The 16,277-nt window shown below is 39.0% G+C and overlaps 1 protein-coding gene across 10 annotated transcripts in view; it reads right to left on the reverse strand.

The window, feature by feature from the left end:
- Positions 1 to 16,277, reverse strand: part of ARFIP1 (ADP ribosylation factor interacting protein 1) — a 130,513-nt gene that overhangs the window by 93,813 nt on the left and 20,423 nt on the right. Inside the window, exon 1 of one of the 10 annotated variants that reach the window (XM_055336344.1) lies at positions 7,255 to 7,275. The exons of the other annotated variants lie outside the window; for them this stretch is intronic. The gene's annotated coding sequence lies outside the window, so the exon portion shown is untranslated. Of the gene's footprint in view, positions 1 to 7,254; positions 7,276 to 16,277 lie in introns of those variants that run through there. 10 annotated transcript variants of the gene reach the window in all.

Here is a 16,277-nt window from a genome sequence, read left to right on the forward strand (position 1 = left end):
CCTGGGCCAACGGCAGGCGCTAAACCGCTGCGCCACCCAGGGATCCCAGATTTTATTTATTTATTAATGAGACACAGAGAGACAGGCAGAGACACAGGCAGAGGAGAAGCAGGCTCCATGCAGGGAGCCCAACGTGGGACTCGACCCCAGGTCTCCAGGATCACACCCTGGGCTGCAGGCAGGCACCAAACCGCTGAGCCACCCGGGCTTCATATGATACATTCTAAATTCATATGATAATTAAGGAGAGCAAAGCTGAGCAAATACTACACATGACTGGGATACTGCTTTGTGTACTGACAGTAAAAGTGCATTTATTTTTATAGTAAATTATTTTCTTGACTCACATGTACTAGAATGCACTTTAAAAGCAGAATTAGCCTTGTAACATGAAGAGAAATGCAAAACCAAAATAATGAGTCCAGAACTGACCCTGAGAGTTAATATATTCTAAAACTAAAAACATGCAACTGGATACTAGCTTCTTAAGTCTTTTCAGTGGATCAAACTGGGGATAAATTAACATAGCATATATCTAATAAAGATTTTATTTATTCATGAGAGATACAAAGAGGTAGAGATGTAGGCAGAGGGAGAAGCAAGCTCCCTCCGGGGAGCCCGATGTGGGATTAGATACCAGGACTCTGAGATCACGTCCTGAGCTGAAGGCAGACACTCAACCAATGAGCCATACAGGCAGGCGTCCCTAATAAAGATTATAGTTGAGTGTTTCATCCCTAAAAGGTATAGCAAAACCCTGAAAAGTTTCATTCATATATGCCAATGATTCTCAACCTTCTCTCCATCTTAGAACTAAGGTGAGAGCTTTTAAAAAAATACCACCACAGAGCAGAGAGGCTTGGGAAATTGGTGAAGTAGGAGGATCCTAAAATCATCTTGTACCACATTTAAAACTAGGTATCAGGGGATCCCTGGGTGGCTCAGCGGTTTAGCGCCTGCCTTTGGCCCAGGGCGCGATCCTGGAGTCCCAGGATCGAGTCCCACGTAGGGCTCCCAGCATGGAGCCTGCTTCTCCCTCCTCCTGTGTCTCTGCCTCTCTCTCTCTCTGTCTCTATCATAAATAAATAAATCTTAAAAATAAATAAATAAATAAAACTAGGTATCACTTACATCCAAGTAAATAAACTGGAGACCCATCTGAAGACTGGCATAACAAATTCCACAATTAAATGTAGAGGAACCATACTGGAGAGGTTAAAAAGGACAGAAACAGTGGTCTGGAGCTGCCAGCTTGGAGAGGGGGAAATGTCAGAAAGCTCATTTGAAAACCAGAGGGGCTTAATTCCATGAGTTTGTATAGCCATAGGACTTGGGAGGAGCCTGGAACTTTAAAAGTCAGCTGACTTTGCCCTGGGCAAACTTGAAGGGAGTGTGCTGGGGGACTTCTTTGGGCACAAAGGAGTTGGCAGGTGCCATTTTCCTCCTCTGCCTCCAGCATAAACACAGAGCCACCTGAGGGAGGGGGTGCTGCACAGACACTTGCTACCTAACCTGTTAGCAGTGTGTTTTCAACAAGTTTTCCAGAGACGTACCCACTCCATGCTTTTTGGCCTGGACCCTGAGCGCAGTGCAAATTATGCTAATGTGGCATGCACAGACATTGTAACTGGGCACCGTATGCACAGATGCCACACCACTAGCCACAGCAGCTGCAGTGCACTGCTGCAACCCCGGGGATCCTGCCTAGGACAAGTGGTTTGATGCAAACTTTGCTAACACCGTGGTTTTGCCCCCAAGCCCTTCTATGGTTATGCCTCCCTAGAGCCAGCTGCCTGGGTCTCACTAACATCACAGACAGCAAGCACACCTCACAACAGGCAGGGAGTCAGGGAAGATGTCTGAACTAAAATGAAAAGCAATAGACACAATAGCAGGATGCCAGACACACACAGAGGAGGCTCCCCTGAAATGCCAGATTCTGGTGAACAGGGGACACTGTACTGCAGCGCACTACAAAATCTCTTCTTCATAAAGCCACTACTTTCAAGAGCTGACTTTCCTAACACAGAGAACACAAGTAGAAAAAAATGAAGAGACAGAGAAATACATCCCAAATGAAAGAATAGGACAAAATTCACAAGAGGAGAACTAAGTGAAACAGAAATAAGTAATATGCCTGATACAGAATTTAAAGTAATGATAGAAGACTTCAGAAAAGGCTGTCAGAAAAGGCTGTGAGGACATTAGAGACCTTTGATGAAAAAAATTAAAAAAATAACATACCACAGTTGAAGAACTCAATAAATGAAATTAAAAATACAATAGATGGAATAAGTAGTAGGCTACAGGAAGCAGAGAAATGTTATCAGTGACCTGGAGGATAGAGTAATGGAAAGCAATCAAGTTGAACAGGTGGAGACAAATACTATATAATGAGAACAGACTTACAGAATTCTGTGACTCTATCAAGCATAATAATAATATTTGCATTACAGGAATCCCAGAAGGAGAAGAGAAAGGGGGGCAGAAAATGTATTTGAAGAAATAACAGCTGAAGACTTCCCAAATCTAAAGACGGAAACAGAAATATATATTCAGAAATCAGAGATCTCCAAATAAATTTAACTAAAGGAGGTCCCCACCAAATGCATATTGTAACTAAAACAGCAAAAAATAGTGATAATGAAAGAATTTAAAAGTCTGCCAGAGAAAAGGAGAGAGTAACATATACAGGAAATTCCTAAAGCTATGAGCTGATTTTTCCCCAGAAACTTAAGTCAGGAGAGAGTGCCATGATACATTCAAAGTGCTCGAAGGAAAAAAAATCTGCAGTGAAGAATACTTTATCCAGAAAGGCTATCATTCAGAATAGAAGGAGAGATAGAGTGTTTCTGACAAACAAAAGTTAAAAGAACTCATGACCACTAAATCAGCCCTACAAGAAAAGTTACAGGGGACTCTGAGTGGAAAACAAAAAACAGAAATGTGAGAAAAATAGGAAGCACAAAAGCAAAAATAAATAAATAAATAAATAAATAAATAAATAAATAAATAAATAAGTAAGTAAGTAAATAAATAAATAAATAAAAATAAATCGCAAGCACAAAATGAAAAAATGTAAAATATGATACCAAATATCTAACACATGGAGGAGAGAGAAGAATGAGCTCAAATTTAAGCAACCATCAGCTTAATACTGACTGCTATATGCAGAAGATATATACAAATTGAATGGTATCCACAAAGTAAAAAAGAGTGAAGGATATACAAAAAATAAAGTGTAAGGAATCTAAGTATATCACTAAAGAAAACCAAACCATGAAAAAGTAAGCATCAAAAAAAAAAAAAGACAACCACAAACAAGTAACAAAATGGCAATAAATACATATCTATCAATAATTACTTTGAATATAGATTAAATATGCTATGTCAAAAGACATAGGGTCACAGATTAAAAAAGAAAAAAAAAACTCAAGATGCAGGGGTGACCAGATGGCTGAGTTGGTTAAGCATCCAACCCTTGATCCAATCCCCCCAATCACTCTCTCAGTCATGAGATCAAGCCCACAACAGGCTCCATGATGGGCATAAAGCCTCCTTAAGATTCTCTTTCTTTCTCCGTCTGCTTCCCCCACCCCACTGCTTGTGATATCTCCTTTCTTTCTCTTACTGAAAATAAAAAAAAATCCCAAAAAGAAAATAAGTCCCATCTATATGCTGCCTACAAGAGACTCATTTCAGACCTAAAGACAACCTGCAGGTTGACTGAGGGGATGAAGAAACATTTATCATGCAAATGGTGTCGAAAGAAAGCCAGGATAACAATACTTATATCAGACAAAACAGACTTTTAAACAAAGACTGTAACAAGACACAATGAGGGACACTTAAAGGAGACAATCCAACAAGAAAATATAACAATTGTAAAAATGTGTGCACCCACCATGGGAGCACCCAAATACATAAAACAGTTAATAATAAACATAAAGGAACTAATCAATAGTAATAGAATAATAGTAGGGGACCTTAACACCCCACTTACACTGATGGACAGTTTATCCAAACAAAAAACCAACAAGGAAACCACGGCTTTGAATGACACAGTGGACCAGATGGATTTAACTGATATATTAAGAACATTCCATCCTAAAACATCAGAATACACATTCTTTTCAAATGTACATGGAACATTCTCCAGAAGAGACCACAGATTAGAACACAAAACAAGTCTCAACAAATTCAAAATACTGAATGCAGCTTTTCATACCATGCAGCTTTTCTGACCATGACGTTAATAACATTAGAAATCAACTATAAGAAAAAATCCGGGAAGATCACAGATACATAGAGGTTAAATAACATGCTACTAAACAATGAATGGATCAACCAAGAAATCAAAGAAATCAAAAAGTACACAAAGACAAATTAAAAAGGAAATGTAATGGTCCTTCAGGATGTAGCAAAACCTTCAGGATGTAGCAAAAGTGGTTCTAAGAGGGAAGTTTACAGCAATACACGCTTACCTTAAGAAGCAAGAAAAATCTCAAATAAATAACCTAGTCTTACACTTGAAGGAGCTAGAAAAAGAACAAACAAAACCTTAAGCCAGCACAAGGAAAGAAATAATAAAGATTAGAGCAGAAATAAATGATATAGAAACTAAAAAAAAAAAAAAAAACCAACAGATCAATGAAACCAGGAGCTGGTTCTTTGACAAGATCAACAAAACTGATAAACCTCTAGCCAGATTTTTTTTTTTTTTTTTTTTTTTTTATGATAGTCACAGAGAGAGAGAGAGGCAGAGACACAGGCAGAGGGAGAAGCAGGCTCCATGCACCGGGAGCCCGACGTGGGATTCGATCCCGGGTCTCCAGGATCGCGCCCTGGGCCAAAGGCAGGCGCCAAACCGCTGCGCCACCCAGGGATCCCTAGCCAGATTTATTAAAAAAAAGGGGGTTGGTGGTGGTGGAGAAAGGACTCAAATGAAAAAAATATCACAAAAGAAAGGGGATAATCAACACCACAGAAATACAAACAATTTTAAGAGAATATTACAAACAACTATATGCCAACAAATTAGGCAAGTTAGGGATCCCTGGGTGACACAGCGGTTTGGCGCCTGCCTTTGGCCCAGGGTGCGATTCTGGAGACCCCGGATCAAATCCCACGTCGGGCTCCCGGTGCATGGAGCCTGCTTCTTCCTCTGCCTATGTCTCTGCCTCTTTCTCTCTCTCTCTGTGTGACTATCATAAAATAAATAAAAATAAAAAAAAATTATTAAAAAAAAAACAAATTAGGCAAGTTAGAAGTAATAAAATTCTAGAAATATGAATGTGCCAAAACCAAAGCAGGAAGAAATAGAAAATTTGAAAAGACTGATTACCAGCAAGGAGAGTGAGTAATACAAAACTCCCAACAGACAAAAGTCTAGGACCAGTTTCATAGGCAAATTCTACCAAACACTTATAAAGAGTTAAAACCTATTCTACTCAAACTATTTCAAAAAATAGAAGAAGGAAAGGGGGCCTGGGTGGCTCAGTCAGTTAAGTGTCTGCCTTCAGCTCAGGTCATGATCCCAGTCCTGGGCTCAAGCCCTGCATAAGGCTCCCTGCTTAGCAGGGAGTCTGCTTCTCCCTCTCCCACTGCCCCTCCCCCCACTCATGCATGTGCCCTTTCTCTCTCTCTCTAATAGATAAATAAAATATTGGGGAAAAAAATAGAAGGAAATCTCCCAAATTCATTCTATGAGAAATCACCCTCATAACAAACCAGATAGCCAACACAAAAAAGGAGAATTACATGCCAATATCTCCCATGAACATAGATTCAAAAACTCTGAACAAAAAAATACTAGCAAACAGAATCCAACAATACATTTAAAAAAATCATTTACCATGATCAAGTGGGATTTATTCCTGGGATGCAAGGATAGTTCATTACTCACAAATCCATCAATGTGATCCATCACAATAATATGAAAAAGGATAAAAACCATACAATCAATCAAAAAAAAAAAACCCATACAATCATTTTGATAGATGCAGAAAAAAAGCATTTGACAAAGTACAACACCCATTCATGATAAAAGTCCTCAACAAAGTAGATTTAGAGGGAACATATCTCAACATAATAAAGGCTACATATGAAAAACCCACAGCTAACATCATACTCAATGGGGAAAATCTGAGAGCTTTCTCCCTAAGCTCAGGAACAAGACAAAGACTCACTCTCATCACTTTTATTCAACACAGTACTGGAAGTTCTAGCCACAGTAGTTAGACAACAAAAAGAAATAAAAGGCATCCTAGTTCCCAAGGAAGAAGTAAAATTTTCACTATTTGTAGATGACACGATACTGTATATAGAAGATCCTAATAATTCCACCAAAAAACGACAAGCACTGGTAAGTGAATTCAATAAAGTCGCAGGATACAAATACATGCTAAGGGCAATAATGGACAAAATAATGGACAAAAATCAATGTGCAGAAATCTGTTGCATTTCTATACACTAATAATGAAGCAGTGAAAAGAGAAATTAAGAAAATAATCCCCCCCCAAAAAGAAAATCCCATTTACAATCACACCAAAAATAATAAAATAGGAATAAACTTAATGAAAGAGGTGAAGATCTGTATTCTAAAAACTATAAAACACTGATGAAATAAATTGAAAATGACACAAAGGAATGGAAAGACATCCCATGCTCATGAGTTGGAAGAACAAATATTGTTAAAATATATATACTACCCAAAGCAATCTACAGATTTAATACAACCCCTATCAAAATACCAACAGTATTTTTCACTGAGCTAGAAATAAACAATCCTAAAATTTGTAGGGAACCACAAGACCCCAAATAGCCAAAGCAACCTTGAAAAAGAAAAGCAAAGCTGGAGGCATCACAATTCCAAACTACAAGTTATATTACAAAGCTCTTTCCCTCTCTTGCTCTAAAATAAATAAATAAAATCTTTAAAAAAGGGGAAAAGGGGGGGGGTCCTTCTGATCAAGGAAAAAAAAGGGGGAATCACCTGGTGAACTTTTAAAACTATTTTTAGGGACACCTGGGTGACTCAGAAGTTTAACACCTGCCTTTGGCCCAGGGTGTGATCCTGGAGTCCAGGATCAAGTCCCACATCCGGCTCCCTGCATGGAGCCTGCTTCTCCCTCTGCCTATGTCTCTGCCTCTCTCTCTGTCTCTCTCATGAATAAATAAATAAAATTAAAAAAATAAAAATAAATAAATAAATAAATAAATAAATAATTAAATAAAACTATTTTAAAAACTTACTGGCCAGGCTGCCTGGCTGGCTCAGTGGGGGCATCATGCAATTCCTGATCTTGGAGTTCTAAGTTTGAGCTGAGATTACTGAAATAAAACTTGAAAAAAAAAAAAAAAAAAAAGAATCACTGATCTGATGCCCTAGACGCTAAACAAACACACACACACAACTTTAGTAGAGGGAAGGATCTAGAAGTCCTTCAGTTCACCTTGTCATCTAGATTAAAACCATAAATCAGATACAATCATACACTTGTTGAAATGGCCAAAATTAGAAACAATGACAAAACCAGTGTTAAGCAAGTATGTAGAGCAACTAGACTCTTCTACACTGTTGGTGCAAGTAAAAATTGGTAAAAGTTACTTTGGAAAACTATTTGGCAGTGCTATTAAATTTAAATATATACCTATCCTAGGACTCAGCAATTCTACTACTGAGCCACCCAGACATCCCAAATGTGTATTTACTTTTATAAGAATTTGCTAAACATTTCTCCAAGTGAAGCACTTTATTACATTCCCTCCAGCATTGTATGCAAATTCCAGCTACTCTTTGCCAACATTTGTCAGTCTTTTTAAACTTCAGCCCATTATAATGGGTATGTACTTGTATCTTAATGTGGGTTTAAATTTCATTTCCTTGATGATCAGTGACGTTGAACACCTTTTTATATACTTACCTTTCATATATTTTCCTTTGTAAAGTGCCTGTTAAAATTTTGGTCATATTTTATTTGAGTTGTTATTACTAAGTTGCAAGGCTCATATATTATTATATACATATTTATACATTTGAATACCAGTCATTTGTCAGATATGTGTATTACATCTATTCTCTTCCAGTCTGTGGCTTGCCTTTTCTTTTCTTTTCTTTTTTTTTTTTTTTTAAAGATTTTACTTATTTTTTCATGAGAGAGACAGAGAGGCAGGGACACAGGCTCCATGCAGGCAGCCCAATATGGGACTCCATCCCAGGTCTCCAGGATCAGCCCTGGGCTGAAGGCGGCGCTAAACTGCTGAGCCACCGAGTTGCCTGCCTTTTCTTTCTTTTTTTTTTCAATGGTATCTTTTGAAAACAGGTTTTTAATTTTGATGAAGCCCAGGTTATCAGCGTTTCTCTTTTATTATTTGATGGTTTTTGTGTCCTAAGAAATATTTGCCTACTCAAGATCATTATTTAGTCTAGTAAGCCCATTTCTGTTACAGTGATTTTGATCTTTGGCACTTCTTTTTGGTTCTTTCCAACGATTTCAGTATCTCTGTTTATATTACCCAACTGTTCATGCGTGCTGTCTACTTGTCCATTATAGCCCTTAGCATATTAGTCATAGTTGTCAAATTCCCAGTCTGATAATTCCCACATCCTTGCCATATCTAGTTGTGATGCTTGCTGTTTCTTCGTTGCATTTTTTGCCTTTTGGTAGGACTTATAATTTTTTCTTGATAATCAGGATGTAAAAGGAACTGCTCTTTTTTTTTAATTTTTTATTTTTTAGGAACTGTTCTTAATAGGTCTTTAGCAATATGGTGGTAGAGTATGGGAGAAGGGAAGCAGCATTATATACCACCATGGTTAGGTCGTAGTCTTTTAGTGAGCCCGTGCCTCCAGACTGTGAACTTCACAAGTGTTGCTCAGTTTTTCTCTTGCTTAGGTGGGACAAGATAGCTAAAGTGTGCTAGATTTGGTTATTTCCCTTCCTGAGGTCAGTTAGGAGCTGATTATACCCAAGCAGGTTAGGTTCTGGTTTCTCCTGAGGGTAGGCCTTGTTAAGAAGAGTGGTGGGGCTCAGTCCATTAAGTGTCCGACTCTTGGTTTTGGCTCAGTCATGATTTCAGGGTCTTGAGATCAAGCCCTGTGTTCAGCTTCCCACTCAGTGGAAGTCGGCTTCCTCCTTCTCCCTTTCCCTCTTCCCCCTCCCTGCCCCCTCCTTGCATGCATACTTTCTCTCTCAAATAAATGAATGAAAAGCACCTGGGTGGCTAGTCAGTTAAATGTCTATATTCGGCTCAGGTCATGATCCTAGGGTCCTGGGATTGAGCACTGCATTGGGCTCCCTGCTCAGCAGGGAACCTGCTTTTCCCTCCTCCACTTCCCCTGCTTGTGCACACGCTCATGCTCTCTCTCTCTCCCTCTCTCAAATAAATAAAATCTTTAAAAAGAAGAACAATGTGGTCGGTCTGGTATATTTCAAAATGGTTCCATATCTCTCCCTACTGGAAGCATGAGGGGATTTTTCTCCAATATTTACCATGGTAACCTGGTCCAGGTCTTGGAGGTAAAATTCACAATTTGTTGGGCAAATTATCTCTTATGACTGGGTCACCCTGGAATTTTTCTCTCTCTCTGTTCTCCACAGTGAACTTTCTATAATTTGTTGGTTACAATTCAGGTTTTCCTACCCCAGCACTAGTTCCCAGGATGATTTCTACTAGTGAGATTTTGCTGTGGTAAGCCATGACTCTATATTCACCTGCCTTCAGTTTTGAAGGCATCATTTTGCCCTGTGTCTTTGCTGTTTTGTTTCCCTGATGTAATCTGAAATTCCCCCTCCCTCCAAATACCTGGAGGACAGGGAGAGCTGAAGAAAGCAGCAGGCCGCCAGAGGTTGGTAGGTGGAAGTTTTAATAAGCAAAGGGAACTTCCCTACGAGGCTTGTCCTGAGTGGCAGCAAGATGAATAGATTCCCATGCCCATCTGCCAAATCTTAAAAGTTTATGAAGAGGCCTTAAATACGTATCCCATGCAGGTGTTTTCAACACCGTATCACTATTTCAAGGATATGTTCTTGGAGCAGCCTCTGGGAGCTCGAAAGTCAAGCAGAACCCACATTCCAAGGATGGAGAAAGGGGGTAGGGAGCCTCTGAATGCCCAGGTCCAGCTTATGGGTCAGCGGCTGTCATCATGTCTTTTCAGTGACCTCCAGCAATCTTCCTCATTCTTAAAAATTCAAGCAGTGTTGGGATGCCTGGGTGGCTCAGCGGTTGAGCATCTGCCTTCAGCTCAGGGTGTGATCCCAGGATCCGGGATCGAGTCCCACATCAGGCTCCCTGTGGAGAGTCTGCTTCTCCCTTTGCCTATGTCCCCACTTCTCTCTCTGTGTCTCTCATGGATAAATAAATAAAATCTTAAAAAAAAAAAAAGTAAATACACATTTGACCATATGACTTAGCCATTCTATACCTAACCATTCACCACAGATATTAAACCAAATGTCCAGAAGAGACTTTTATAAGCATCTTTATGGTGGCTTTTATTCATAAGAGCCCCAACTAGGAAAAAATGCCCACCAATAGGCTAATGGATTAAAAAAGATAGGTTAATGGATAAACTGTAGAATGTACACATAATGTAATATTCCTCAGCAATAGAAAGAAATGAGTTCCTGATGTATGCAGTAACTATTAATTAATCTCAAAACATTATGCTGAGCCAAAAAAAGCCCAACACAAAAGAATACATAGTAAATGAACTCTAGCACATTTATATATGTGACTCTAGCACATCCAAACCGTGTATATAGAACTCTAGCACATACAAAACTTATTAGACAGATCAGCTGTTTCCTTGAGAAACAGGGAGAGGGTGGGCGGGGTGGGGATAAGGATTGACTGCAAAGGAATACAGACACTTTAGGATGACAGAAACAATCTGTATCTTGATTATCATTATGGTTTCCCAAGTTTATACATTTGTCAAAACTCATATTTAAAACAGGTGCATTTTATCATATGAAGATTTTATCTCAATAAACTGTTTTCTTTTTTAAGAAAGGGGAAAATTCCATTCTGTCCTCTCTAATGTTAGAGGATCCATTTCTCCTGTTAGCCCCAAATCCACCCAAATCCAAGCCCAAGATGGTAGGGGGAGGCTTATGGCCTGATTATAGTACCTATCTATAAAGAAGGACTGACTTGCAGCTCTACAACCTAGTAGCAAATAAAGTTTGTCATTTTCCAAAACCTATGTCTCCATGACAAAAATATATTAGACTAATAACCTCTCACTATAAAAATCACTGCAGAGTCCTAAATGTCACTTACAGACTTAAATTCCCTGTTTAAGCCAGTCTGAAAATCATATGCACTTGCCTTCTAAAAGAATATCTTAAAAAATGTCAGAGCATTAAAAAAAAAAAATCCCTGTTTCCCATATCCAGTGTCCCTTCTCCTAATTTAAAAAAAAAAATCAGCAGTAGAGGCAATAACTGGTTTGCCAAATCAGATTTTAGTCTAATATGATATATATCTCATTCTTTTGGCTGCCCAGCCACAGTCCCCTCCAATAGTGGGGAAAGCTTCCACATGGTAAGGCTGGGGAAAGTGCCTGTGTCTTATTATATAAAAGCTCAAAATGCCAGATAATTAAGTAAATATCTGGAGCCAGATTACTTGGGTTCAATCCCTGACTTATAAGTGCCTGACTTTTTTTTTTTTAATTTTTATTTATTTTATGATAGTCACACAGAGAGAGAGAAAGAGGCAGAGACATAGGCAGAGGGAGAAGCAGGCTCCATGCACCGGGAGCCTGACGTGGGATTCGATCCGGGGTCTCCAGAATCGCGCCCTGGGCCAAAGGCAGGCGCCAAACCGCTGCGCCACCCAGGGATCCCAAGTGCCTGACTTATAAGAAGAACTATACGAGTTACTACTATTTGTTCTCCAAGCTCTGGGGAAACTGCCATATGATCTGGGTTCTGTCAAATAAAAGGCACTTGCCCCAGACCTGGAATCAGAAACCAGTGATAAGAAGGAAAGAGGGACGACGGGATCTCACTCTAGAGCAGCCATAACTTGCAGCAAGATCAAATTCTGGGTCAGCAGTGGCCACACAGCACTAGTGGTGGCACCTAGGCACCACAGACAGAGGTACTGGCAGTGCTGGCTGCTTCATCTGGTGCTAGGCAATGCAGCGCGGTACCCTCACTGAAACAGTGCTGAACCATGATTTTGGGCATAGTTCTAGGTATAAAGCCTGGATTCTAGTTTTCTAATCTTTCTGACAATTCTGTAAGCTACCTTATATCCTCCTAGTAAATGTCTTTTCCATGTAAGTGAGATGGAGTTGGTTTCATTGCTTGCAACCTAAGACCCTGACATAAGAACTATAAGAAGTGAATAAATGGAAAACTGTCTTATGAATGTTTCTGAGTATCAAGGGAAAACTATGAAATGGCCTAGAAACTTTTCAGAATGTTAGAATGCTATGAAACTTGTTTGACAACTTCATGGTTCCCAAATCTAATACGACAATAACTGAAAACCTGATCTTTATCGACTGCTTTCTACATGCCAGGCACTGTGTTAAGCATGTCATATTAATTATTTCATTTAACCCTCACAGGTGCCCTGTGAGGTAGATGGGATTTTCCCAATTTTACAGATGAGGAAACTGAGGACTACGAAGGTTAAAGAATTTAAATAATTTAGATAGTGTATCCTTCCAAACGTATTAAGACCTAACACTTAATGAGTACTTACCATGTATCAGGCACTATTCTGTTTTTCTTTTTCAAAGATTTTATTTATTAAATAAATAAATAAATTCATGAAAGAGAGAAAGAGGGAGAGAGAGGCAGAGACACAGGCAGAGGGAGAAGCAGGCTCCACGTAAGGAGCCTGATGTGGGACTCAATCCCAGGTCTCCAGGATCACGCCTTGGGCTGAAGGTGGCACTAAACCGCTGGGTCACCGGGGCTGACCTATTTTTCATATATTAATTTATTTAGTTCCTTTTTTTAATTTTTAAATTTTTTTAAAAAAATTTATTTAGTTCTAATTTTTCTCTGTACATTGTCTCATTTAACCCACAACTCTCTAACGTACGTACCATTATTATTCCTGTTTTACAGGTAAGAAAACAGACTATGAAATTTGCTTAATGACATGCAGCTAGCAAGTGATGAACTAGGATTCAAATCTGGCAGTCTGGCTTCAGAGACCCCATTTTTAACCCCTACATTATACTGCTTTTCCAAAGGTGACTGAAATATATCACTGGGCCATACCAACCAATATATGTGCATTCAGATATTTGAGTCAAATTTTGCTTTCTTAATGTTGACAACTTATTGTTGTTTCTTCTATTTCCACATCATTGTGCACAATTAAATAGTAGTATTGTCTTTATCTGACTCTCATTTCCAACAACTGAGAATGAAGCATCGGCCTCCAATTATACCACTCTGTTAACCCCATAGTGCTAGAGACAGCTGTATCCCAGAACTTTCTACTCCCCAACGTGGGCAAATGCAGAATTAAGCTAGGACATGTGTGACTCAGGAGCTTCAGGATACTAAGTCTGTTACTGCAAATGGCATCAACTGCCAGAAAATATGTGTTATCAATGAGCCTGATGGTTATGTTATCAATGGTTCTCATCCAGGGCTGATCTTGCACACCCCCTCCCTCAAACATTTATCAATGTCTGAAGACATTTCTGGTTTTTATGGTGGTCAAGGTGTGTTATTGGCATCCTGAAAGGACAGGACAGGGATGTTACCAGACATCCTACAATGCACAGGATACTGCCCCACAACAAAAAACCATCTAGCCAAATATGTCACAGTGGCAAGGCTGAAAGACTGTAAATAGCTTGATGCTATAACCTGCTTCTTACACTAGTGGATCCCATGAGTCTTTATACTTACTGACTTTAATGTCATAGAGATAACCCATTCCAAAGCACGAGACCAACTGCATTGTGGGGGGAGTAATTCTCCCCCATGCACTCCTCTGGCAAGCTACTTAACACTGTCCATCACCCCAGCAAAGTTTTTCAACATAACAAGAGCTATAACATGGCTCATAAGTCTGGTCCCTAGCTATTTCTCCAGCTGCTTCTCATACCATTCTCTCCTCTCTCTCCAACTTGGCCAATTAGGCAACCAAATATCTATTAACTTCACCTTCACTTTCAGGATGCACAGTAACTCTCCTCCTTGTCTATTCAACTCCTAGTCTATAGCCTTTTCTGTAGTTACTGAAGACCTAGGCTAAAAGAAAAAAGCTCCTGGGGAGCCTGGGTGGCCCTGCTCATGATCCTGGGGTGCTGGGATCCAGCCCTGTGCTGGGCTCCCTGCCCAATAGGAAGCATGCTCCTCCCTCTGCCCTTCCCTCAACTCATGCTCTTTCTCTCAAATAAAATCTTAAAAAAAAAAAAAAAAAAAAAAAAAAGCAAGTAAGCAAGCTCCTGTAATTTTTTTCTGGCACAACTGATGCTTTCAAATTCTAATTCAAAATATACTTTGCCATTAACCTTTAAAAAGACTTTACATATGACAATCAGCATTTATAGGTGAACATCTCATGGAAAATAAGATACAACATTAACAAAAATTCACCTAGACCAAAAATCTATCTTAATAATGAGAGAGAAGGCATATTGGAAATACATTTCTCGCTGTTATAAATTTATTACATTATAATGGTAAAACCTAATTTCCACAATGCTTAGAAACAAGGTAGAAATTTTCTAGAAGAGATGTAAAAGAATTTGTCACAACCTTAGACTTCTGCAACTATACAAGGCACTGTATCTCCTAAAACACACATTTAAACATTGTTCTTTACTACAGTTTACCACTGATCAAGCAAAAATAAAGTGCTATAACAATAAACTTGAAGTTTTTCCAATTCTTTCCTAAATCTACCATTTAATAAAAGTTACTTGAAAATTCATTGAAAAGTACTGCAAAGGGCACCTGGGTGGCTCAGTCTGTTAAGTGTCTGCCTTCGGCTCAGGTCATGATTTGAGGGTTCTGGCATTAAATCTCGCATCGGGGGGATCCCTGGGTGGCTCAGCGGTTTAGCGCCTGCCTTTGGCCCAGGGTGCGATCCTGGAGTCCTGGGATCGAGTCCCACATCGGGCTCCCGGCATGGAGCCTGCTTCTCCCTCCTCCTGTGTCTCTGCCTCTCTCTCTCTTTCTCTCTCTGTATATCATAAATAAGTAAATAAATCTTTAAAAAAAAAAAAATCTCGCATCGGGCTCCCCACTCAGTGAGGAGTTTGCTTCTCTCTTTCTCCCTTTACACCTCCCCCCACTCATGCACTTTTTATCTCCTTAGCTCTCCCTCTCTCAAGTAAATAAAATCTTAAAAACAAAAACAAAAAACAACCAAACTGAAATATACAGCTCAGCTCACTGGCTGCATATACTCAGTAGGTATATTGTTCTTTCATGTAGCTACATTTTCTGCTAATTTAAAGGACTAAATTGTTAATTTCAGGCAATCTGAGACTAAAGAGCAATAAAGAAAGTAAAGAGTGTCAAAAAAGAAGAGAAAGTAGCCAAAAATATTTAACTCTAATTGTTCTAGTTATGGTTTCAAACAATGAAGGTCCCAGTGTTTAGTGGACTATGCATGTCAACAGAGACCATACTTTGTTCCAATACCAAAAAGCACAAATGCCTTCTGTGTCAGATGAAATTATTTACATTTTTGTTTGCCTACAAAAAGAGAAAGCAATTATATTAAACTCATAATTCAGTCTTTGAAATTTCCTTCTGCATTAGTAAAAATAAAACCTTTAAAAGATGCTTACTGTATTATTATAAAGTGTTTGCATGATTCAAAAGTGTTAGGTGAATAAACCTCCTGCATGAAGTCTCAGGAGAACTAAGCAACATATCAGGAAACATGGATTTAAGGACCAGCTTTGCCCTTTTTATAAGTTTATAAAAGTCACCTTATTTTCCTAAGTTTCAATTTCCTTTTTATAAAATCAGATTATTAACCTATATATTGTAAAAATCAAATACGAAATTGCTTGGAAAACTGAAAATACCATATTGCATAAAGATGTCATAATTATAGCACACTGGTTTCAGCTCAGCTCCAACAGGACAAATATTGGAGTAGGTCCATCAACACTAATACTTACCAGCACAGCTACCCTTGCTGACTTTTCACTATGGGTATCCTCACTACACTTTTCTAAAACAGACGAATATCAGGAGAGTTGAAACTGTTTCCAAATGTTATTGTTTGTAGCTTTGTTCTTTTTTATTTTATTCTATCTATCTTGGCAACTT

This window comes from Nyctereutes procyonoides, unplaced genomic scaffold (assembly GCF_905146905.1).
Source record: "Nyctereutes procyonoides isolate TBG_1078 unplaced genomic scaffold, NYPRO_anot_genome, whole genome shotgun sequence".
In the NCBI taxonomy this organism is placed as follows: Eukaryota; Metazoa; Chordata; class Mammalia; order Carnivora; family Canidae; genus Nyctereutes; species Nyctereutes procyonoides.